This window comes from Eptatretus burgeri, chromosome 5 (genome assembly GCF_056783735.1).
Source record: "Eptatretus burgeri isolate ZD-2024b chromosome 5, Ebu_testis_v1, whole genome shotgun sequence".
In the NCBI taxonomy this organism is placed as follows: domain Eukaryota; kingdom Metazoa; phylum Chordata; class Myxini; order Myxiniformes; family Myxinidae; genus Eptatretus; species Eptatretus burgeri.
Window position 1 is genome coordinate 47,156,874 of NC_140965.1, and position 25,783 is coordinate 47,182,656.

Consider the following 25,783-nt stretch of genomic DNA (forward strand, 5'->3'; position numbering starts at 1 on the left):
CGTGACTGACGGACCAACGCTTCCCAGTCACTTCAGAGGGGGAGGAGGGGAGGAAAACTGAGGATATCCCATGTGTGTGATCAGAGGAGGTGCAAAATGAATGTGATGAGGTGCAGTGAAATGCCGATGATGGGCAGAGATGCAAAATGGAAGGAGGTGCGTGTCTGTGGCATCGCTCTGAAAAGGATGTTTGTCAGGACTTGTCCTCTCCGATTGCTCTTTTGCATCCACAGCAGATGAGACAGAAACGAGAGATGGAACATGTGAGAAGATGGTCCGAGTGATATGTGAGGTAGTCTGAAGGTATAAATGTGTTTTGGCTTGGCCATAATAAATGCGCTCAGCATGGTGCCTGAATCGCTCGCCCACCCAGCACTCTGCTCTGCCTGCTCCGCTCCACGAGCTCCGTCTGCCTGCTTAGCTCCACCTTCTACCTCGTACCACCAACTAAGTCAAAAGCGTGTCTTTTTCTCCTTCCCCCTCACAGGGTATTTATAATTGTCTGGTGAGGGAGGAGCCTAAAGGTGGATCAGGACGGGCAGTAGGCATTTCCAAGCATCTTCATTGGTGCACAGACGCTTCCCCTGGTTTTGGCCGCGTCCAAGCTTGGACTCGGCACTGGAAACGGTCTCATTCGTTCCACATTTTTCCACGTGAAGGAGCTCCGAGGTCAACATGGGGCAAGCATATCTGGTGGTGCTCTCCGGCCACAAACATCCACTGGATGCCAAATGGAGCCCGTAATTGAGCAAATCGCTAGGGCTATCCATGTAATGTCTAACGGGTTCTAGCGCATACTTGGGCTTCAAACTACATGCCAGAACATCCCAAGCACAAGCATCTGGAATGGTGCACGACGCCAGTTGTACCCTGACATCGCCACAGGGCAGTGATGGGTGTCAGTGGTGGTGACCGTGGTTGTGGCGCTCGTAGCGGTGAGTTATGGAGCGGTGGTTGAGGTGTCATAGCGGTGAGTTTGTGATGGAAGCAGTTTTGGTGGTTCATGGCAAAGGTAAGCGAGCTTGGATTGATGTATAAAGGTGTTGTCGTGGTTGTAAAAATGTTGTAGCGTTGTGGTCCCAATTTGGAGAAGGTCTGAGGTGAGCTGCGGTATTTGATAATGGCATGCATTTGCTAATAAATACCGCTCCTGTTGCTTTGCATGCAGGCGTGGTTGAGGAACGGAGGGGTACTTGTGTGAAGTAAAGTAAAATAAAATAGACAGAGGATGAGTATAAAGATCTGCCCAAAAGCTCTTGCAACAGATTTTGTCTCATAAACCCACTCGACAAGGGAAAGGCCATCTAAAATGGATACTTATGAAATAACTATCTCAGGACCACCAAATGTTGTGTTACATTGCGTACGAGGAGTGTCGGCTTCGCAGAACCACAACGATACTTTTATTGTTACTTCTACTTTTCATCCTAATTCTTCAAAATGTACAAACATGCAAAACCCTCTCCACTACCCTACCCAAAATGCACAGTGGGAGGTCCATAAATAAGCTTGGCAGGGGGGCTCCTCATTCTGATTTCCCATATATCAATCCCCTTCCGGTTTCACCGGAGAGGACGACAGGTTTGCTGGCTGTCTGTCCATCCTTCCCACCTGTGTTTTTTTTTCCACCAATACGCTTTAACATATTCAACTGAAATTTGGTGCATGGCTTTATTATGATAAGTTACAGAAGAAGTTCGAGTTTAAGGGCATTTCATCAATTTTTCACAGGATTATGCCCTTTTGGATGAAGAAAATATTACATCAGTCAGGGACATGTATCCCAAAGCAATTCTCACTCTTGTTTACCTTACTTTTACTCTTCATATAGTACTCTCTGTAGTTGTTGCTGACACAATGACTTTGTTTGGGGATGTTGTTGTCACAAGAGGATCGAGTAAAACTGAAAACAACGGACCAGACAACATTTATTCGAGCAACACGATAACACTGTTTCGATGGATACCGCCATGTTGTTAAGCAGTGCCGAGCGCTCTGTTCCGTTGGAGTGCTTGAGCGCTTTGAATCAAGCAAGCTGTTTGGCAATCGGAGCAAACGATTAAGGGAGGTGCTTGGCAAGCGTTGAACAAGCCGCTTGCTCATGAAACACACCCCAGGACTTTTGGTTTGCTGTGGTACATACTTAAAAAAATGTGTGTATATATATATATATATATATATATATATATATATATATATATCCTCCATTCCTTTGTTCCTCTTTTCTCCCACTTGTGGAACATCCTTACTTGTAGTGTATTAAATCCCACACTTCCCCCCAAGACTTCAAAGAAGCAATGCACCACCACATCACAATATCCTCCATCCCTTACTCATGTCGGCCTAAGGGTCTGGATTCTGGAATCATTTAATGTTAATGAATCCCTCACATGAAATGAAATCTCCTCCCTCCCCTTCCACCTCTTCCTCTCAGTACTAATAGCTGTCCTCTGCTACATTGTACAAGCAATGTTTTGCTTCTAGCCAGTTAAAACATGGAGTGTGTTTGTTGAATACAGATGTCATGTCATCCATGGGGTGACGTGAGATAGCAAAACAACAAACATCAATTGTACATTACTGAAATTACCCTCACACAGCACTGTAGTGGATTGCAATCTATGTACCATACCTGCATTATAATTCCTCTTTCAATTTGTTGATCAATGATGACTTCGAACCTGAGTGCTTTGTGGTGACAATGAGTAAGTAGGTGCTGTCTGTTGGTGGAGAAAAAGAGATTCAGAAGAGATGGGGCTAAGAAGGAAGAAACATGTATGGAACATTTGGTGTTGGAATTTTGTAGTACTACCGGGGCGGTTAAAATCTAACCTTTCTGTGCATGGATTTATGTACATGCCTCCTTATGTCACTGACGTCATCAAGACAATGCCATCCAATAATTGCCTTTTCAAAGGATTGCTCGACATTTGAGATGGCCTAAATATGAAACAGCATGCCAAAAAATGTATTCCTGGTTTATTATTTGTGTTTTTATTATTAGTACCTCATTTGCTTGTTTTGTCTGTTTTTAAACCATACATTATTGGGAATAATTCTGAAAATGTTCAATAAAATGGGAGAGAAAGCAAATACGACACAAATAGCACAGGAACGTCACCCCTTTATTGTATGAGAATGAACCGCAACTTTGTGCATTCATGTATCGATGGTCTTCTCCATCATTTATCTTCATCTAACAAATCAGAAAGTGTCGTATAAGGCCTTTAAAACGAGATCTACTCTGCTGATTTGAGCAATAAGCAAGAGCAGACCATGTCTCAGGTCTCAAGCGACATTTCACCCGCTTCACAGCAGGATTCCTCAAGCCAATAGAGCTTCTTTTGGCCTGAAGAAGTCTGCTGTGAAGCGGGTGAAATGTCGCCTGAGACCAGGACTGCTCTTGCGTATTGCTCAAATCAGCAGAGTAGATCGAGTTTACTTTTGGATGGAAGCGCCTTCTTCTCCGTTAAAAATGTATCGTCCCAACCGCCCCAATCTTGTACCATTACATATATGTATACACACACACACACACACACACACACACACACACACACACACACACACACACACACACACACACACACACACACACACACACACACACACGAAAAGCACTGTCCATAAGGTTGTCCAGGAACCATGGAGCCATCCGTCCGTCAGTCCGTGAAGACGATATGCCTATTAATCATGTCCTGTTTTAATGTGAGCTGCAGACTCCACGAACTTCTATAAATTACCTACTACTGGAATGTTCCTATCACAGTGAAGGTGTGTGACTGACTATACGTCTATTAATTACGTACTATTTGAATGTATGTTTCGATGTTTTAGACTGCTGAGACCCCTTCCACTATTGAAAACCCTTTTAGATCCTGAATACCCAAAAGTCACTGAGGACCCAGAAGACCCAAAAGGCTCTTCAGACCATTTCAACCTTAACCTCATTTAGACCACTTACACCCTTCAGACCGATTAAGACAGTTTAGACCCTTGACCATTTCGACCACTTTGACCTTTTTTGTATCACAAATAAATTTCAAATAAATATATCACCAATATTTCAAATAAATTTGTACAAAGGAAATGTTTGTATTCTGATTGGTGTAAATAATGACAATACAGCAAATATGTCACGTCAATATCTGCAGCGACGTGTGGAGAGGCGAGCGTAACGAGCTGATCCACGCTACTATATATGGTTGTGGTGGAAAACAACTTTTCAAAGTGTGAAGTACAGTATGTCATGATGTGTTCTTTATGTGCTCATTGATGCGTTAGCCAAGGATGTTGACTCCTTGAAAAAACGAACTTGCTGTAAATACCAGTGTGAGTTTTATCTTGAGAACAGTTTCCCAGGTTTATAGAACAGTAGCCTGCTGGAACACTCCTTCGTTCATCCTATTATATTTGTACTTTGGCACCTATTTCAAACTTTTGGTTTGGTTGTCTATTTCTGGAGAAACGTGCTCTATACAGATAAATCCAAGTTTTCATTGCCCAGGAGCAATCAATGAGGCTTTTTTTTTTTTTTGCAGTGGTGAAGAGGATGCCATTGCAGTCAATGTACAATATCGACAGTGAAGCATTGAGGAGGAGTAAGTACACGTTTTGACCTGATTTTGGAACAACTTTTCTCCAATTATGTATTTATATCCTGTATGTCAGCATGAAAACTATATTTTTGCTCTGTAGAAAGCAAAGGGCTCAGATACAAATTCCTTGTGGATTATACAACTTTTTCACTTTTCTTTACCTCTGCCACCGAAGGTGAAGGAGGTTATGTTTTCACCCCTTTCTGTCTGTCTGTCTGTCTGTCTGTCTGTCTGTCTGTCTGTCTGTGTGTTTGTTTCATAAATCTAAATTTCATAAATTTCATAAACGAAATCTAAAGATTTCATAAGTATATTGATGACTTCTGTCATCTGTTTGTTTGTTTGTGTGTGTGTGTGTGTGTTTGTTTGTTTGTTTGTTTGTAGGCACGATAACTCGAGAATGGAAGAAGCTATCAATGTCAAATTACACCACGTGATTCAGGAGGTTGATGGCTAGCGCTGATTAGATTTTGGTCAAAATCGGTCAAAGGTCAAGGTCACAGTGAGGTCAAACATTCGATTTTTGATGGTTTGGTACAGAATAGAATCATTGTAGAAACTTCTGGTTTGCTTCGCTACCTTCTCCAGAGACACCTTTTAATAGACAATGTCAGAGGTCAAGTTGACGATTTCGTAAGTACCAGTCCATGACTGCTTGTTATCTTGCCAAAACGAAGTTTTTGCAAGATATGTTAGTCAGCTTGTATGTTTTTTATTTTTTTATTTTTTTATTACTAACGAAATCTAAAGATTTCGTAAGTATATTGATGACTTCCGTTTCTGTTTGTTTGTTACTTACGAAATCTAAAGATTTCGTAAGTATATTGATGCCTTCCGTTTCTGTTTGTTTGTTTGTTTGTTTGTTTGTTTGTTTGTTTGAAGGCACGATAACTCGAGAACGGAAGAAGCTACCAATGTCAAATTACACCACGTGATTCAGGAGGGTGATGGCTAGTGCTGATTAGATTTTGGTCAAAATCGGTCAAAGGTCAAGGTCACAGTGAGGTCAAACATAATTCCGTAAATTCATATGGAGAAATGGAGTATTTTTGCTTCGCTCGACGTTACGAGTTCATTTTAAGTTCGATTTTAATTTTGTCTTCGGTTTTTGCGATCGCTTTGGACGCTTAAAACTCGGTTTTAGAAATTCTGGTAAAAATCGGATGTTTTGGAGACGTTTTAAGATTGTATGAAAAATATTTCACTCGACGCGTCACGGGTCATCCCATGATGCAGTGCGCTCGAGCAGACGCGTCGTTGAGTTACGTTAAGGTTTTGCGTGGAGAAATGGAGTATTTTTGCTTCGCTCGACGTTACGAGTTCGTTTTAACTTCGATTTTAATTTTGTCTTCGGTTTTTGCGATCACTTAGGACGCTTAAAACTCGGTTGTTGAAATTCTGGAACAGCGATGAATAACTGCTATATATATATATATATCTTCTTCTTCTTCTTTCGGCTGCTCCCGTTAGGGGTCGCCACAGCGGATCATCCATTATGATCCGCATAGTGATTTGGCACATGTTTTACGCCGGATGCCCTTCCTGACGCAACCCTGGTCGCCTCTTACGACACAGGGATATGGTACACCTATTTTAACCGGGGTATACACCGGCCCAGTATACTGGTACTCATTTCGCCGACCTCGGAAGGATGACAGGCTGAGTCAACCCCCTGGTGTATTAATTCAGTGGCTCAACGGGGCTTGAACTCAGGACCTCTTGGATCCCAAGCCACTGCCCTAACCACTGCGCCAACACCAGGCTGTGTGTATGTATATTTATAAATGTATATATATATATATATATATATATATATATATATATATATATATATATATATATATATATATATATATATATATATATATATATATATATATATATATATATATATATATATATATATATATATATATATATATATATATATATATATATATATATATATATATATATATATATATATATATATATATATATATATATATATATATATATATATATATATATATATATATATATGTATTTGTATTTTATCAGATTCTTCTGAAAAGTAATACACCTATTATCTGGTATATCCTGCTGGTTGAATCACTTTTTTAAAAATAAAAACAAAAAAATGGAATTTTTATAAGAAATCTAGTTTTTGTCTGGCACTCATTATCTGCAAACCACAGTGTAAAATCGTAGACCACAATGAATTCAGACTTCAAGCTTCCCTTGGGCTTCTGACTGATTCATGCTTTTATTAGACAAGGTCAGAGGTGAAGTTGACGATTTTGTACCAGTCTATGACTGACTGTTTGTTTGTTTGGTTGTAGGCACGATAACTCGAGAACGGAAGAAGCTACCAATGTCAAATTACACCACGTGATTCAGGATGGTGATGGCTAGCGCTGATTCGATTTTTGTCAAAATCGGTCAATGGTCAAGGTCACAGTGCGGTCAAACTTTCGATTTTTGATGGTTTGGTACAGAATCATCATAGAAACTTCTGGTTTGCGTCGCTACCTTCTCCAGAGACAGCTTTTATTAGACAAGGTCAGAGGTCAAGTTGACGATTTCGTAAGTACCAGTCTATAACTGCTTGTTTTTTTTGTTTGTCTGTAATCACATGTAAAAAATTCTGCAGAGCACAGTTATCATTGGAAATTTTTGTAACTTCGCATATCAGAGGCCTATAGAGGTCCCTTTCAGCGCATCAAATTTTGAAGGTCAATGTCAAAGGTCAAGGTCACTTTGTCACAAATCAGGGGAGTCGACGAAACCCTTATTTTGAGTAATTTTGATCGGATCGTCTTCAAACTTCAGGGGAATATAGTTCATGGTCTGGCACTCAGCTGATTAATTTTTGGTGGCGATTCGCCTTGACCTTCATGGTTAGCGCCTCAGGTCAAACATATTTGACCCCAAGGTCAAATTTTCAAGTTTTAGGAACCATATCGTGTGGTACCTCAAATTGAACACCTCGATGAGTGCTTTCTAGATATGTCAAGCTTGAGACATTATGACGTCATTTGGTGACGTTATGAGGCAAACGCATATTTTTCATGGTTACTCTGTAGAACGATTCTCATCGGAATCTCTCGTCGGCAGATATTCCTCAAGGAGTCGCTCCTGGTGGATAGCAGCTCTGTTCACCTCAGTGTGACCTTAAAGAAGTCACACGTGGTCACCTTTTGGCAAGATATGGGTCACCCTGCGGGTGACATTGGTTTTTTATTTGTTTGCCTGTCTGTTTGTGTGCAGGATATCCAAAAAGTTGTGGACGGATTTGGATTAAATTTTGTGGACAGGTTGGGTGTGTGACAAGGACGAACTGATTAAAATTCTCGTAGCTCGATCCAGAACTTCACCAAAATATAAAGTGCTTTTTCACCATTGAGAGAACGGGTAAAAAAACGATATACAGTAGAGCATGATATTTCAAAAATATAATGGGTCCGATATGTTCTTGTGGATCAGGCATTGCGTGGCGGAGGTATGTGCTCTGCCGAGTGCCCTTATGGTTTGTTATCTCTGCCACCGAAGGTGGACGGAGGTTACGTTTTCACCTCTATCTGTCTCTATGTCAGTCTGTCTGTCCATCTGTGAGCAGGCTGTCTCAAGAAGTTAAGGATGGATTTGGACAAAACTTGGTGGACAGGTTTGGGGTTTGACAAGGACATATTGCTTTGATTTTGATGAAGATCCAGATCGGGATCTGGATGCGAGAATTTTTTTAATTTCCCAAGTGATTATTCACCATTGAGAGTTAGAGTGAAAAACAACATACAGCATAATATCTCAAACAGTTTTGGATGGATTATGAAAAAACTTGGTGGATGAGTTGAGTTTTATTAGGCAGGTCTTGACCCGACTAGGTGACAAGTACAAGCCAATTCGATTTTAGTTAAGGTCTATCTGGGTCATCAGTGGGATACAAAATGTAAACTGTTCAGCCTGGCGGAGGTATGCACTCTACAGAGTGCCGTTCTTGTATTTCTTGTGATAGTTTGTTGCACCAGTAACGCAGTCACCATCTCATTAAACTGAGTAATTACCTTTGACTCTTCTATCACCTGCTTTTCCATCATTATTTCCAATATGTCTTATTCTCAGAATCTTTTTTGTACACTCACTGCTCTTGGTGGAGTTTCCACTTATTTTAAACAAAGGAAGGTAATGATGATGTGGTTGACAAATTTTACTCAGAGTTCCCATCGATGTCTTGCTCACCTTGGTTGTAATCTCCTTGAACATGTGCCAGAAGGTGGAACTGTGTGAGCCCTTCCATTCACCTCTATGTGGGAAGTACTGCACAGGCCTTCATTTCAAGGATATAAAAATTGTTAATTATTTCTTATTAATCACCCTTTTGTGTTTGACACATGGCATAAAGCATTTTCAGTACATGGAAGCAATGTTTGATTTACCTTTATCTTACCAAAAGCCTAGGTGGCATGATATTACTGTATCACACATTTTGACTTTTGTTACCTCTGCCACCAAATGTGGAAGGAGGTTATGTTTTCACCCCTGTCTGTTTGTCTGTTTGTTTGTGTGCAGGATGTCTCAAAAAGTTGTGAACCTATTTGGATAAAATTTGGTGCGCTGGTTTGATGTGTGACAAGGACGAACTGTTTAGATTTTGGTGAAGATCCAGATCTGGACCCGACTAGTAGAATTTTCTAAGTGATTCTTCACCGTTGAGAGATTTGGCCAAAGACGATATATAGCACGATATCTCAAAAAGTTGTGCACAGATTCAGCCCAAACTTGGTGGACAAGTTGGGTGTGTAACAAGAAAGAATTGATTAAATTTTGGTGAAGATCTTAATCCGGATCCGGATTCGAGGATTATTTAATTTTTAAAATGATTTTTCACCATTGAGAGATACGGCCAAAAACGATACACAGCATGATATTTCAAGAATGTATTAATTGGGCCCGATATGTTCTCGTGGATCAGGCATTATATGGTGGAGGTATTTGCTCCTCCGAATGCCCTTCTAGTTTTTAATGTTTCTTTTCAGTAACAACATGTTGTGATGTAAACAGTTAATGATCGTCTTTGACGACTGATGTTTCTCTCCAGATCGTAACAACTTCAAGGTTTTAACTGAGCATTTAAAAAAATCTTCCACCTTATTGTTAAGCCAGTAACTTACTGATCAGTTCTTGTAAATGAGGAGATTAATCTTGATTACATTTTTTGCATTTTGAACTAATCTAGTTTTTCAAATCTCCAATTTGCCACCTTTTTACTGTAAGCCTTGTGTATATATTTTAACATTTATACTTCTTTGAGTGACAGAATACCTTTCACTCTGTGTTCATTTGGTTTGACTTAAATTTCATATCTATACAGATGCCAAGGTTCACGTAAGAGTCGGACAGGAGGCAAAAGGTAAACAGTCTGACAAAGATATGGATAGGAAGTAGGAACAGGTGGACAAGCAGGACACAGACACACTGGAGTGTGTGTAGGGGAGCGGCAGGCGGAAAATGTGGCAGAGGATCGACGACTATAAATGATTGGAGCTTGATGTGGAGGAGAGAGAGAGCATGATGTGGCGAAGGGATGTGGGCACAAAGGACTGGAGGGGGGAAAAAAAAAACACAAGCCAACAGAATCGGGCAGATTATTCCACAGAATTGAGAAAAGGGGGACAAAGTATTTCTTTTAAACAATTTATTATTATTCATAAAAATGTGTTCCGGAAATTGATTGCATTGTGTTTGGCTAGTGTGATATGAAGATAAGAACATTTATCTCCTGAGAGATGGGCTCAAATGTACAATGGCAGCTTTACATTGTCGAGAAGTGTCCATTGGGGTCTTTAACTGGCTTCATGACCAAACACGATGGCTAAAGTTTAAAAGAAAAACCAAGTTAGTAGAATGTGGATTCCACCGAGAGCATCTTGCACGTGTAGTTTTTACATTCATGCCTCTCTAAAAGCTCATTTGCACCATTTCCATCACATCGCCTTTCACCTTGCTTCTTTAGCACGATGTGTGTGGGTGTGTAAGTGGTGCTGTAAGGTGATGCACTAAATCCCTTCGGTCTTATTAGTTTGGGGGTGATTTAAGGATACATTTTTTTAATACTCATATTTGAGACTATTTTTAATTCTTTCTTCCATTTTTACATTTATCTTCCAGTATCTATGTCTTCCAACAGACCGAAATCCTCCACAATATTTGTTGCTTCATCACCCGTAGTTATGGACTGCATTCTACATGGTTGCATGAACATTGTTTATGACCATGCAAATTCAGTGATATTGCAAATATGTGAGGTGCAGATTCCAAAAAGTCATTTTTTGCTGGGGATGAAAGAAGGTGTTGTTTTAAAAAATTTTCAGCTTTTAATTTTCTTATGGTGCCAAAGGCTCATGGAGGAGCTGGTACACACACACACACACACACACACACACACACACACACACACACACACACACACACACACACACACACACACACACACACACACACACACACACACACACACACACAGACACACACACACACACACACACACACACACACATATATATATATATATATATATATGTATATATATATATATATGTATATATATATATACACAATTCCTATAGAAAGCCAACACCCCTTTCAAAATTTTCGCCTTTTGTTGCCTTATTGCCTGGAATTAAATTGCATTAAATCAGACTTTTTCCACCTTTATTTACACATCATTACCCACAACTTCCAAATAAAAAACAAATTCTACAAATTTCAGAAAATTAATTTAAAATACAACCCCCCCCCCCTAGTTTATACTTGGTGCACGCACCTTTGACAGCAATTGCAGCTGTGAGACTGTTAAAATTGGGCTTTAGCAACTTTGCACACTTTGATTGGGCAATATTTTCCCATTCTTCTGCACAAAACTGTTCAAGCTCAGTCAAGTTGCGTTGGGGAGTGTTGATGGACAGCAATCTTCAAGTCATGCCACAGATTTTCGATTGGATTTAGGTCGGGGCTCAGACTGGGCCATTCAAGGACATTTGTCCTTTTCTTCCTTCGCCATTCCAGTTGTGAGCTTTGGGTCGTTATCATGCTGAAAGGTGAACTTCCTTCCAAATTTCAATGTTCTTGCACAGAACAGCAGGTTCTCCTGTCGGATTTTCTCCTCTCCTCTCAGGTTGTCCTCTCGGGTGGGCTTGGGATCCTAAGATCCTGAGTTCAAATCCCACTCTCCTGTTGAATTAATACCAGGTGGTGTTGACTTTGCCTGTCATCTTTCTGAGGTTGGCAAAATGAGTGCCAGCTTGCTGGTATCCTGTGTTGGAGTGGTTACCCATCCAGTATTGTGCCCAATGGCCAAGGAGACTGCTCAGGCAGCACCACCGCTCTGCACAGAGTATGGTCCCAATGGATGGATGGATTTTCCCTTCTATCCTGACAAGTGCCCTCGGCCCTGCTGATGAGAAACATCCCTATAAATATGATGCTGCCACCACCATGCTTCACAGTAGGGATGGTGTTCTTTGAGTGATGTGCTGTGTTGGGTTTGTACCAAACGTAACGTTTTGCATTTAGGCCAAAAGTTCCTATCTTGGTTTCGTCAGACTACAAAACTTTTTGTCCCATGGCTTCAGAATCTCCGGAGTGGTTTTTGCATACCCCACATGGGACCCAAGGTGGTCTTTTTTGAGTAATGGCTTCCTTCTTGCCACTCTACCGTATAAGCCAGAATTTTGGAGTGCTTGGGATGTTGTTGTCACATGCACACAGTGACCAGTCTTTGCCATAAAGGCATGTTGCCCTTTCAAAGTTGCCATTGGCCTCTCGTGATCAGTCTCCTCCTTTGCTTAGTCATCCAGTTTGGAGTGACGGCCTGGTCTAAGCAGGGTCTTGGTGATACCATACGCCTTCCACTTCTTAATGTTTGTCTTGCCTGCTCAAAGGGATATTCAAGGCCTTTGAAATATTTTTATACCCATCCCCTGATTTGTGCCTTTCCAAGACTTTATCCCGGAGGTATTTTGAAAGCTCATTGGTGCTCATGATTGAGTCTTTGTTGTGAAATGCTCTATCCAGCAGAGGAAACCTCCAGGAACAGCTGATTTTATTCTGAAATAATCAGAATCACGACAATTTAACGTAGGTGGAGCCAAATTAACTTTGTGTATGATTTTGAAGATGATTAGTTACACCTGACCTCATTGACAAATGCTATTCTAAGGGGGGGTGGACATTTCTAATCAAGATAATCGAATCAAGATATTCTAGTTTTCTATATTTCATTAATTTTCTGAAATTTGTGGAGTTTGTTTTTCACTTGGAAGTTGTGGGTTATGATGTGTAAATAAAGGTGGAAAAAGTCTGATTTAATGCAATTTAATTCCAGGTGATAAGGCAACAAAAGGTGAAAATTTTGAAAGGTGGCGTACACTTTCTATAGGCACTGTATGTTGATGGTTGTGGGTCTTTAAGCCCATTATGCCGCCAGGTGGGTAAGGGAACAAGAAAGTCCCGTCTGCCTGGATAATTTGGGTGCAAATTGGCAGCTCAGACACACGACCGACCGAGGTTAATTGACCAAGCGAGCTGTCAAATAATTTGCTTTTCACTAGCTCTCTCACTAGCTCACTAGCTCTCACTTTTCACTAGCTCTAAGAAACAGAAGAAGACACGGCCGCTTATACAAAACTGTAACAAATTAATGATAAATAACCCATGTGAACCTTGACTGATGAAACAATATGGCCTTGGCGCATTTATCCGGGAGAAGAGAGAGAGAGAGAGAGAGAGAGAGAGAGAGAGAGAGAGAGAGAGAGAGAGAGAGAGAGAGAGAGAGAGACAAGATAACATGAGAGAATCTCTGTCTTCTATTGGATGTGACAGATTTCCTTACATTGCCACATCTCCAGCATGTCGCTACCTTTTTCAAAGTTTCCCATTGATTCTTCTTCTTCTTCTTCTTCTTCTTCTTCTTCTTCTTCTTCTTCTTCTTCTTCTTCTTCTTCTTATTTCATATGCAGCACAAGGCTGTGGTGTCGCATCATTGGCTGAGTCCACGGCTTTACCAATAATGCAATGCCCTCTGTAGGTTATGGCATGAATTTGGATTGTACAGGTGCAGACGTAGCCCAAGGTGTGTGTGGGGGTGGGGGAGAGGGGGAGGGAGAACAGGGCTTCGAACCTCACCACCTAAATGGTGATCATCAGGGCAGAGACGATGCATTCATGTGGCAGATGATGCTTGTTGCTGACAGGTCATGCAGCATTTTCTGTTATGGGACTCAACCTGTGCCTTGCTGCGTCATCAAGTTATGGTGTTCCATTTTTATTTAACCACCTTAGCATTGTTACAAATAAACGATTTGGCATTTGTCTTCCTGACGAGCCCATAATAAGGGTGAAATCTAGATCGGTGGCTCTGCTTTCATTTATTTTTTGACCATAAATCTTGGTCTTCAAAGAGCTGAGAGCCACACAGATGCCATCTTAGTCTGGAGGGGATGTGTTGACGTAATATATGTACATAACGTCAGCGTTATGTTGCATTTATGGTCAGAGTAGCCCCTTTTGTTGTATACATATACATGTAGGCTGACAGGATGGGCCTAGATGTGCGCATGGTCGTCTCGAAGCTATCTTGCCTGGGTTTGAATCCTGACCTGGCTAAAAACTGTCATCCCGGTGTTTCACAGGTGGGATGATTCATCAATGCGTGTGTGCTGTACCTCAAATGGACGTTAAACTGGCATCCCTTCTATCGACAGCAGGTAGACATTGAATATCCCACAGTGTCCTTCGTAAAGAGTCAGCAAGTTATCGCCGGTGCCCATGGCCAAATTCCATATTCCTTCCCTGACCTCTTGTGCCAGGATTGCCACCCGAGCCAAGAAACCTCTTCGGCAGCACTGACGCTCCGTGCAACTCAGAGTATATGATGACGATTCCTCACTGCCCACCTGTCATTTTTTTTTTGTTTGCACTTACCTTGTTTGTTCTTTATGTGATTAATTTGCACACTGCTCATGCACCTATAATCTTCTGCCTCATCATGCTCAGTGTCTTTTCTGTCTTCCTATTTCTGGTCCTTCCTGCATGTCTGTCCTCATCCTGTTTGTCTCTGCCCCTTCTCCACATGTTCCAGGCAGGGGGTTAGCTTAATTGTAGCCAACTTCCCTGGCTCGGCACGATTGTTCATGTTCTGAATCAAGTTTTTTTTTTTTCCACGTTGGTAAGACTGTTGCTTGGTTATGGTACACTGTCTAGAAATTCCCATGAACCTTAGTAGCATGGTGGCAGCACCTGGAAACATTTCCATGTACTCTTTTCCCTGTGCATGGCAATCAGCAAAAGATCACTGTTTACGAGAGCCATCTTTGGACTCCAATCGCACCCCTCACAAGAAAATGAGTGGCTAACCAGCTCCTTCTGCATCTGTGTCATAAAAACGTCATCTTGCATTCCACAATGGGATTCACAATGTGTCCTTCATCAGAATGGCGACTACACACCTTCCAACAAAGCAGTGGCCACTCAACAAAACTGAAACCGTTAACTCCTTTGAGAATTTGGAAACAATTTGCACAGTATGCTTTGTCTCCTGCGAGAAGAAGAGTAAATTGTAACCCCTTTGTGAACTCGTTGATAATGATGGCAACGTCCCCGCTGAACAGCGTCACACTGCCCAACAGAAAGTCACTACTGGAATCTACGCTGGGTCAGATTGCAAACTACTGCCTTGTGATATTCCGTAACACCATAGTCTGAAACTCTGTGTCTATAGCCAACATATGGCATCAATCTGACTGTATTTCAAATTCCAGTTGACGGTTGAACACTTCATTGACTCCACTGCAATACGCCATAACCCCAATGAGTGCCCCCAAAGACTTGTACCAATGCTTTATGGCAGTTGTGGAGGATAACTTGCTACGACGACAGTGTGGCATCTACCACAATAACCAGGTTGTCACTGAATAAGCTCCCTGGACTCATCGAACAACACTATATATGGAACTGAACTATGGTCCCCCACCCAGCCTCCATAAAGCCAGAGACATACCAAGTGCTTGACTGACTCTTAATTGAGCTCCACACTGCTGTAGTGGTGTATCATCAACAGTGGTGCCATGGGAAACCTAATTTGTGCAACCACAGCAAATAACTTGGGAGCCATGATTCAGAAGAGCTCAGAGTCTACTCGACAGACAGATGGGTACTCCCCAAGAAGGGAACCAAATTATCCTGGGTGATGGCACCACATACCTGTACTGCTCTCAGGGGAAGAGCCTTCATCACCATACTATATGCCAAGCTCATGTACTGCATGCCTCACCTCACATGACAACTGTGTGGCCTGGAGAGTTTATTGAAGTGGAGCTTTCAAACACCATTTTGAATGTTGACTTTGCATTCACACTCAAACCTCACAATAATGCCCCTATTACAAGGTCGCTGTGACCCATTCAGCTCTGCCCCCCCTCCACGTTTCCTCCTAGTATCATCCATCGCATGAGTGCGAAGGTTCAAATTCCCAAATTAACCAATAAACCCCGTGCTCTCAGACAGGAGAATTTTTTTGCCAGATTCACCCAGTGTTCATACCCCAGTACACCAAGGAGTACCGAGATGTTTATACCAACACGAGTTCCTCCACGGTCAAATACATGCCCGCTTCGCCCTCCCGACACTCCACAACTGTCTCTGTTGACCCTGCCACCACATTCACTCCTGACATGTGATCGAGGTTTTGTTCCCCTCTTGAAGATATGATGACATGTTTAACCCTGTGGTCCAAGGCTCAACAGTGCTGCTGGCCTCTTTGAGACTGTTGTTAACGTGTGCCCCATTCAGCTACCACAACGCAAAGGCCATCTATCACAGTATGCACATGATAAGTGATGTGAACTGCAACAAAAGTTTGATGATCTGGAAAAGCTTGGTGTGTTTTCCCACCCAGAAGATATTGGCATCACCTTACAACAATGAATCACTCATTCCTAGCCAAGAAGCGCAATGGTGGCTGTCGCTTAGTCACGGCTTTTTGCTAACGTTGGCTGGTACAGTAAACCCCAACCCTCTTCTGCCATAGCTTTGGCTGTTAGGGTTAGGGTTAGGAGCGGAGGAGCTCCTTGTGAGCCAATGGCCATCCATATCTAGTACCCAACTGTGTCTGCGGACGTCCTCCTGCAGTTGGGTTACTTTTTATTAGGAGATTGGTGGCAGGATTTGCACTCCGGCCAGCGTAAAACTCTTCATTCCACAGAACACAAAAACGCAAAAAAATCTGAAAACCCACTCCGTGGGAGTACCTCCTGTGCAGCTTCCCTTCACAGGGCAGCTCACTGGATGATGGGATTGGGGCAAAGCCTTCGGGACCCCCAATCCTTCATGTAAGGAGGGAAACCACGGGGCAACATCCCTGGGTCAGATTGCGGGAGAGTGTGTCGGAGTGGTGCTGAGGTGTCGTCCACCAGACGGCAGTCTCCTTGGGTTAACCTGAGGCGGAACCTTCGGGTGGGTGCCTGGAATGTCCTATCCCTAAGAGACGATGATCACCTGTCTCTGTTATCATCTGAGCTCAAGCATTTGGACATCGGCATTGCAGCTCTCTCTGAGGTTCGTAGACCGGAATGCGGTGAGATAATGGTGGGTGGTTACAACTACTACTGGTCTGGTCGCTCTGATGGTTACCATACTCAAGGAGTTGCTGTAGCTGTGTCCAATAAGCTGACCCCAATGATAATTTAAGTAACACCGGTCAACGAGCGTATTATGAGATTAAGGATTCGTCACTCCTTAGGTGTCATTTCCCTGGTCTCTGTCTATGCTCCGACTGAGGCGAGTGATCTCACCGTGAAGGATGCATTCTACGCCACGCTCGAGTCTGTGGTTGATCAGTGCCCCAGATGAGATACACTTCTAGTCTTGGGGGATTTCAATGCATCGACTGGAACTGATAGGGATGGTTATGAGATGTGTGTTGGTCCCCATGGGTCAGGAACTATGAACCAGAATAGCACTAAGTTCCTTGACTTTGCAAGAAGTCATGGACTTAGTTTGGCTGGTTCATGGTTTCAGCGCCCACAAGCTCATCGCTGGACTTGGTATTCCAACGCTGGCGGTGTGGCAAAGGAGATTGACCATGTCCTCATTGACGGTCATTGGAGGATGATCCAGAACTGCAGGGTCTACCGGAGTGCTCAGTTCCTCAATACTGACCACAGGCTTGTTGTAGCAACTCTAAAGCTGCACCTTAAATCCTGGAGAATAGTACCATCCCAGCCTAGGCTGTATGTTGGCAAGCTCAAGGATGAGAGAGTAGCTGAGGAGTTTGCGGACAGGCTGAGTGGACATTTGGGGTGTCTGAGTGCTATGGGAGGTCCTGAAGAGTTGTGGAGTGCCTTCAAGACCACCGTCATTGATGTTGCCGGTGGATGTCTTGGAACTCACCAGAGGGCAAAGAAGAATTTTGTCTCTCAAGGGACACTGGATACCATTGACCAGAGTCGCAGGGCCAGGCTAAATGGCAGAGCTGAGCTGTTCAGGGAGCTGAGGCGTAAAACTGTCCGTGCACTAAGGGTGGACAAGGAGGCCTATGTGCGAGGAATCTGTGAGGGGGTAGAGCATCACCTGTGGACAGGTGATTCTCGTCCCGCTTATAGGGGAATTCGCGCATTGCGTTCATCCAAGCCCATCCCTTGGAGCACTGCAGTTAGAGCAGAGAGTGGTAGGCTCTTGACAGAGGAGTCTGAAGTGAAGGCCCGCTGGGCCGGTTACTTTGAGCGGTTGTACCAGGCTGATCCCCCAGCTGTTGAGTTGGATGTCAGGGGTGGTACAATCCCTGTTGCTGACCCTCCAATCAACTGTGGTCCACCTTCACTTGTGGAAACACAGACTGTGGTGAACCGGTTGAAATGGGGTAAAGCTCCTGGGATCTGTGGCATCCATGCTGAATTTCTCAAGGCTGGTGGAAATGCTCTACTCGTGTGATTGCATGCAGTTCTGAGCTCTGCCTGGAACACAGGCATCATCCCAACTGACTGGAAGAGGGGCACCCTTGTCCCTCTCTGGTAAGGGAAGGGTGATCACCAAGACTGCAACAACTACCGAGGGGTGATGCTGCTCTCAAGGTCTTGCTCTCTGATGCTTGCCGGGCAAGGTCTTTGCTCGGTTAATTCTTGATAGGGTTCGCTACCATCTGCCTGAGCACCAGCATCCAGAGCAATCAGGCTTTACACCAAAGAGGTCAACGATTGACCGTATCCTTGCTGTTCTGGTCCTCACTGAATGCAGACGAGAGTTTTGGCAGGGGCTGCTTGCAGCCTATGTTTATTTCTGTAAAGCATTTGATTCAGTGAATCGGGATGCCCTCTGGAGGATTCTTGGTCTTTGAGGGGTGCCACCAAAACTGATTGATCTGATGTCTGAACTCTGCTCTGGTACTGAGAGTGCTGTGAGATTTTGTGATACCATCTCTGACTTATTTCCAGTTGTTACTGGAGTTCGGAAGGGTGTGTACTGGCCCCCACACTCTTTGGCGCTTGTATGGACTGGATTCTGGGGAGGATGTTGAAGAGATCAAGCTGCGGTGCATGTTTTTGGAATGTCAAGATCTCTGACCTTGATGTCGCAGATGATGCAGTCATCTTTGTGGAGACTCTAGATATCCTTTTGGGGGCCCTCGAGGTGTTGAATGAGGAGTTGGAGCCACTGAGATTATGGGTTTTCCTGGGTCACAACTGAGATCCAGCCTTTCAATGACATCTTGGATGCTGCTATCTTGTCTCTACTTTGTGGTGAGGATGCTGACGTCATGGAGAGATTCACTTACGTTGGCAGTGATATTCATGTCTCTGCTGGCTGTGAACCAGAGGTCAACAGATGTCTGCGTCGGGCCTGGGGAGTCATGAATTCACTGGATCATGGGGTGTGGTGCTACCGGTACCTGTGCGGGAGGACGAAACTCTGAGTCTTCAGGTCTTTTGTGCATCCAGTCTTGCTATACGTATGTGAGACTTGGACTCTGACCAGGGATCTGAGATGGAAACTTAATTTATTTGGGACCAGCACTCTTCGGAGAATCCATTGCTATTGCTGGTCGGACTTTGTGTCCAACAATCAGTTGCTGAGAGAGACTCAAATGAGATTGGTTGCCTGCATAGTCCGTGAGCTGGGGCTGTATGGACATGTGGCTCATTTTCCTGACGCTGATCCTGCTCACCAGATTCTCTCAGCGACGGAGTCTCATGAGTGGAGGAGGCCAATGGTTTGACAACGTGCCTTCTGGTTGCAGCAGGTTGATCATCATCTCAAAGAGATGGGGATGGGCCAGGCATCTGCCTGGGGGATGGCCAGACGGAGGTCCCTGGAGTACCGGTAGAAAGTGGACGCAGCGACGCACTGCTCTGGTGCATACTCCCATACCTGACCTCTTACACACACACACACACACACACACACACACACACACACACACACACACACACACACACACACACACACACGCGGACTAAGTGTTAATCGGACATGTGTAGGTTCTGCAAGGTAGAAACAAAGTTACCTCTTCTCAGGATGTAAAAAACTCATATCAGAACAGCTGTATACACAAAGGCACAACAATGTATGTCGAGCAATCCTCCAGCCTATCTGCAAAAATATTAATATCCCAGTTTCAGAAAACTCATGGAGACATGAACTGGAAGCAACAATTGAAAAGAAGGAAGTAACGCTGACATACAACCTGATGATCCCATCGAGCATGAACAATGAATACAAAGTATTGCAACCTGGTATAGTACTTAAGTACAAAAAAGAAAAGATGGCGTTGTTAATTCAGATGTCAGTACCTCGTGATTTTGGCCTAAACAACACAGAAATCAAGAAAATGACCAAATACCAAGATCTCAAAAATGAAGTGAAAAGAGCCTGGAAGCTGAAGAGTGCTGAAATTGTACCAGTCATCATTGGCGCAATGGGAATGATAAAGAAGAACCTCATTGAGATCTTAAAAACCATCCTTGGGAATATCACTATGAACAAACTACAGTTTGAACCTATCCAGGGCTCAGTGACGATCCTCAAAAGAGCCCTCGGTACGAAAATATGAGAACGACAAAACTTGACAGCTTGTTCCATAAATCGTGATCCCTTCCTGAAATGGAGGTGGATACTTGAGACATCGCAAGGTTCTGTTCCACCTTCTTAAACTCGCATATAGAATTAACAACCAACGACACACACACACACACACACACACACACACACACACACACACACACACACACACACACACACACACACACACACACACACACACACACACACACACACACACACACACACACACACACACACACACACACACACACTGAAGGAAACAGCTTGATGTCAGCTACAATTGGAATATGAAACGGCATGTAATATCTGTAATTTAATAGTTACTGCTTATTAGAGTAAGTTGGAGGAAGATACCCCTTTTGCAAAAGGTGGGGTAAGACATTAATTACAGGGATCTTGGTGTATTATAGTCTTCTGGGGTTTGAACCTTGGTTCTAGCATCACTTGCTGATGCCTTAGATGTGAGTACTAAACAAATCATCCACTGTTGTTCAAGCTATATCGAAGTAGTACGATAGAGTAAGGTGAGGAATTGCCCCCAGCACTAGTGGCATCTTCCCCATATTGCTATATTGAGAGTGTTAACAGCATTGACCTTACTTACCAAAATATCATCCAAAATCTTTTAAATATCCTTTTCCATCTCATAATCACATTCATAACGTAATTATTTGCACACGTAAAGGAATTTTCGCTCATTATGTCTCTGTCATATCCACACCTTGCTTAGTTCTTCCACTTGCAGGTCATACTAATCTTAAGCTAACTTCAAGTAAGAAATACGGTTGGGGCACTGGTATAATGTGGCCTTGTCTTTTCGAAAAAATACTACTACCAACAGGTCTTTAGGTCTATAGAAAAGAGATAGCCAGCTTTACATGATTACATCACCATCCAAAAACATGTTCTGAGATGCAGATTGTCATTGCATCAGAAAAACAGTTTCTTTTTGTTTTGTTTTTTCACCAAATCTGACTGAATATCAAATTGAGACTTGACAACTAAATGGTGAACACACTCTAAACTCAACTTTTCTGCTATTGATTGATTGACTATCAGCTAGACTATTGACTATCAGACTATCAATCTCAGCTCGGTTGAGGGAGAGGGTACCCGGTGTTGTATCCCCTCCCTCCTCCCACCTCTACTCCTGCCAACCCTCATCCGACCTCACCCCCTCCCTCCTCCACCCTTTCCCTTCCTCCTACCACCACACCCCCTCCCTCTGGATTCCCACTCTACCCATTCCCCTCCCTCTTCCCACCTCCACCCTTTCCCTCCCTGCCACTGAAATTGCTTTGTAGCCACTGAAAACATTTTTCAATTCTCTCTTGAACTTGTAGTTCGCTTTACTCATTCTAATCCTCCAATGTATTTTGTCTTCCAAACTTCGGGGGGATTTCCCCATGGAGAACCGAGCCGCGGTCGCAACGCCCACTGCTTGCGCCGCGGGAACTTTCACCTGCTGTAAAATTATTTTCGTTGTACTCAAAAAAGCTAAACTTCGGGCATATTCGTTAATCTTTTCTTCAATCAATGTAATTGTCGGAGCAGTAGAAGTTAATTTCAATGCTTTGGCAATTTCACATGTTCTTGTGTAAATATGGAGAAGAGGGAAGGCACAGCCTTATGTAAATAAATAAGCTTATATGCTGAGTTATAAGAATCGTTAATTTCTTTAAATTTTCAGAATTCATTCCAGATTTTGATACTGATTTAGTCCACCATTATCCGATCCTCAAATCCGGAATCATATTTTGATTATAGGCTATGCCTTAATCAGTCCGTGAAAGTAGATCGTGTTTCCAAGACAAGGTATTTTAGTAGGCCGAATAAAAATGGTGCCTAAGACCCCTGGGAGGTGAAGTTGGGCTGACCAAGGATAATCCTTCCATGGAGGTATGCCATTAATTATCTTCAAAGGGCTGTTTTAATTTACCCAAATACCCAGTTTTAATTAATGTACTCGCTTGGAGTTCCTTTAGTGTGCATGCAAAGTTTGGGGCCACTAAGTTTAAAGGTTTTGGAGTTATGGAGGAGATACACACATTGACTGACTGACTGACACACAGACATTTATTATTATAGATAATAACACTGGGCTGCATTTGAATTAATTTTTTCAGAGGTCTAGGTTTTCTCAACGGTTCGCATATGTTTTTGCATGCTGAATTCAGAAATGTATCTCATTTCGCTCAATCAGGTCAGGTTTTTATGCTATCTCAATTTTAAGGAAAAAAAATAACCAAAATTTTTGTTTTTTTAATTAGCATTTTAAAAATTCAAAATCAGACTTACATTGACAGAAAATGTACAAACTATACATATAATGACACACAAGTGCACTTAATGTGGAAGAAAGTGCCTTCTCAATTACTTTCATTTCAATTTCAGAAAAATATAGAAAAATCGTTGTTTCTGGCAACACCCAACTTCAGTCGCTCCAGCAGTCGCTGTTTTCCTTCATCTTTTTAATGTTGAATTTCACACTAAGTGTACATGTGCGTCATTTTATATATAGTTTGTACATTTTCTGTCAATGTAAGTCTGATTTTGAAAATCCAAAAATGCTAATTAAAAAAACAAAATTTTTGATTTTTTTTTCCCCTTAAAATTGAGATAGCATAAAACTTGACCTGATTGAGCGAAATGAGAAACATTTCTAAATTCAGCATGCAAAAAGCATATAAGATCCGTTGAGAAAACCTAGACCTCTGAAATGACACAGACCAGTGTTATTTATCGAATCAAGTCGTTTTTTTTGAAGAGTTTAACCTTTTTGGACTCCACAGTTTCCACCTGAATTAAAGTTAAGTTTTCCGAACCAGACCCACCTTGTTTTTGTGTTATATTTTTGTCTCTGTGTGCTGTTTGTATTTTCATAGAGATTTTTCTGTGATAAATCGAACCTTGTTGTCATTGTTTGTTTTAAAAAAAAAATTCGTGCAGCTTTGGCCTTCTCGGATAGCTGGAGCTTAATTGTCTCGGTATTGAGGTTGTTTTGTCATCTTATTTCTGTTTTCTTTTTTTTTCAAAATGTTTATCCATTCTGCCTGCTCAACGCTATCCTCCTATTCCCTCTCGCTTAAAAAAACCCCAAAAATACCCTCCCACCCCCCCCCCCCCACTCAAACGTGATCTTATTCTGCCTTATATCTGTACTTCTGTACATCTATCCTTTTCCTCAATCTTTTTCTCCATGTTGTCACTTAAGAAAACATGTCTTCCTTCTTCCTTTAAAGTTTAAAAGCATTTGAAAAAGTATTGAAATGCTTCAATTCCCTTATTTTGCTGGCATCAGCATGCCACATGTTGCTCATCACCATAATCTATTCTTACTCCTCTTCGTTTTTACAAGGCATATTCAAACCTGTCTCTCACCAAAGCACCTGGTCTGTCATCCATCCTCCGGTTCTGACAGTACAACCTTTCTCTGTGCCTTCAACAACAACTCCCATGATCTATATTTCAGAATATTAAATATGGGTATCTTGAGAAGTCAAGTTTTCAGAGGTTGTTTGCACACAACAATCAAATCTCTTTCATGTTGTTTACATTGTCAAACCTATTCGTGGCAAGACCCTCCCCCACATCTCCGACAAGCCCGTGTCCTTCCAACCCCACCACTCCTACATGTCCCCCTCTTCAAAATCCTTCCACTTCATGTCCCCAATTTTTGCTTCCCCACCCCATCACCTCATCCTCTCCAAGCTTCTTCCTCACCCATCCTCTCCAAGCTCCTTCCTCACCCATCCTCTCTAAGCTACCCCTCACCCATCCTCTCTAAGCTCCCCCCTCTCATCCCATCCTCTCCAGACTTCTCCTCACCCCTCCTCCTCAAACCTTTCCCCCAAACTTACTCCTCAATGTTTCCCCTTCTCAGATTCCCCCTCATCCTGCCCCTCACCCACCTCCTCTTGGTTTCTCCCTCTTCCTGCCCCTCTCAACTTTCTCTCGTCCCACCCTCTGCCATCATCCACCTCATCCTGTCCCAACCCATTTTCCCCTTCATCCCACCCCTCCCATCTGCCCCCCTCCTGCCCCATCCTTTTTATGTTCTGCTTGTAATTTCAAGTGAACTGTACAAGTCAGAATCTCTTAACTCATACTGGCATGTCTTTAGTGGTGGAAGAGTCAGTCAAAGTAAGGCTTTGTGTTTTCAAATCAAATTTGGACTGTATCAAAATAAATATCTCTCAATGATGTGTTTGTGACTAATTTTCATTCGATATCTGGTCGGATATGAATATATTTATGAACATAGACCCCCAGAGTCGGGAAACAAAAGGGAGCGCAAACTCGGTAAATAGATTGTGCCAAGCTTATAAAAGGTATTAGTTAGGGTTAGGGTTAGGGTTAAATAAGATTAATCACCAATCTTCCATATCCAGAGTGGAATAACCAAGATTAATGACATGCAAGAGACTGAGTCTGGTCACCAAGTTTTGTTACTGGTTGTAAACAATACACCACCTCCTCCTCCTTCATGTGCAGCACAAGGCTGCAAGTAGCATCACTGGCTGGAGGCACAGCTGTGACACAGATGTAATGCTTCTGCTTCCAGTACACTGGTACTCATTTTGCTGACCTCAGAAGGATGACAGGCTGAGTCAACTCTACCTGCATTAATTCAACAGTCCAACAAGGGCTTGAACTCAGGACCCTAGGATCCCAAGCCACCACCCTAACCACTGAGCCAACACCAGGCTACCTTGTCCTGTTTGAGTATTTGTCATGTGCCCATCAATATATTGCTTCGTGTCTTCAGCAGTTGGTCTTTCCATAAAAGGTCAGGCAACTTTGTATCATGGGAAAATATCATTTGTAGGATATGAACTTGTTCGTTGCTTTTAAATGAGAGAAGCATGACAACAGGCAGGTTTGGCTGTTACGTGCTCCCATCCGAAAGCGTAGCTCATGATTGTTTGTATCTCACATTAATTTCCGATACAATGTGTTGATTTGTCCATTGACTCCTCAGGTCCTTGTAATTTTGCTAAAATTCCACTAATGCCTCCTAAATACCGTGTCCTACATTTTATATTTGCACAAGCTACCCCTCGAGGCCGAGATCATTGTTGAAGAACATTCTG

At 42.6% G+C, this 25,783-nt stretch overlaps 1 protein-coding gene across 22 annotated transcripts in view; it reads left to right on the forward strand.

Annotated features, from left to right (window-relative positions):
• HIVEP2 (HIVEP zinc finger 2) overlaps nucleotides 1-25,783 on the forward strand; it is a 321,024-nt gene that overhangs the window by 158,169 nt on the left and 137,072 nt on the right. For 18 of the 22 annotated variants that reach the window (XR_015058307.1, XR_015058309.1, XR_015058308.1 and 15 more), the window contains one exon: nucleotides 4,542-4,601. The exons of the other annotated variants lie outside the window; for them this stretch is intronic. The gene's annotated coding sequence lies outside the window, so the exon portion shown is untranslated. The remainder of the gene's footprint in view (nucleotides 1-4,541; nucleotides 4,602-25,783) is intronic. 22 annotated transcript variants of the gene reach the window in all.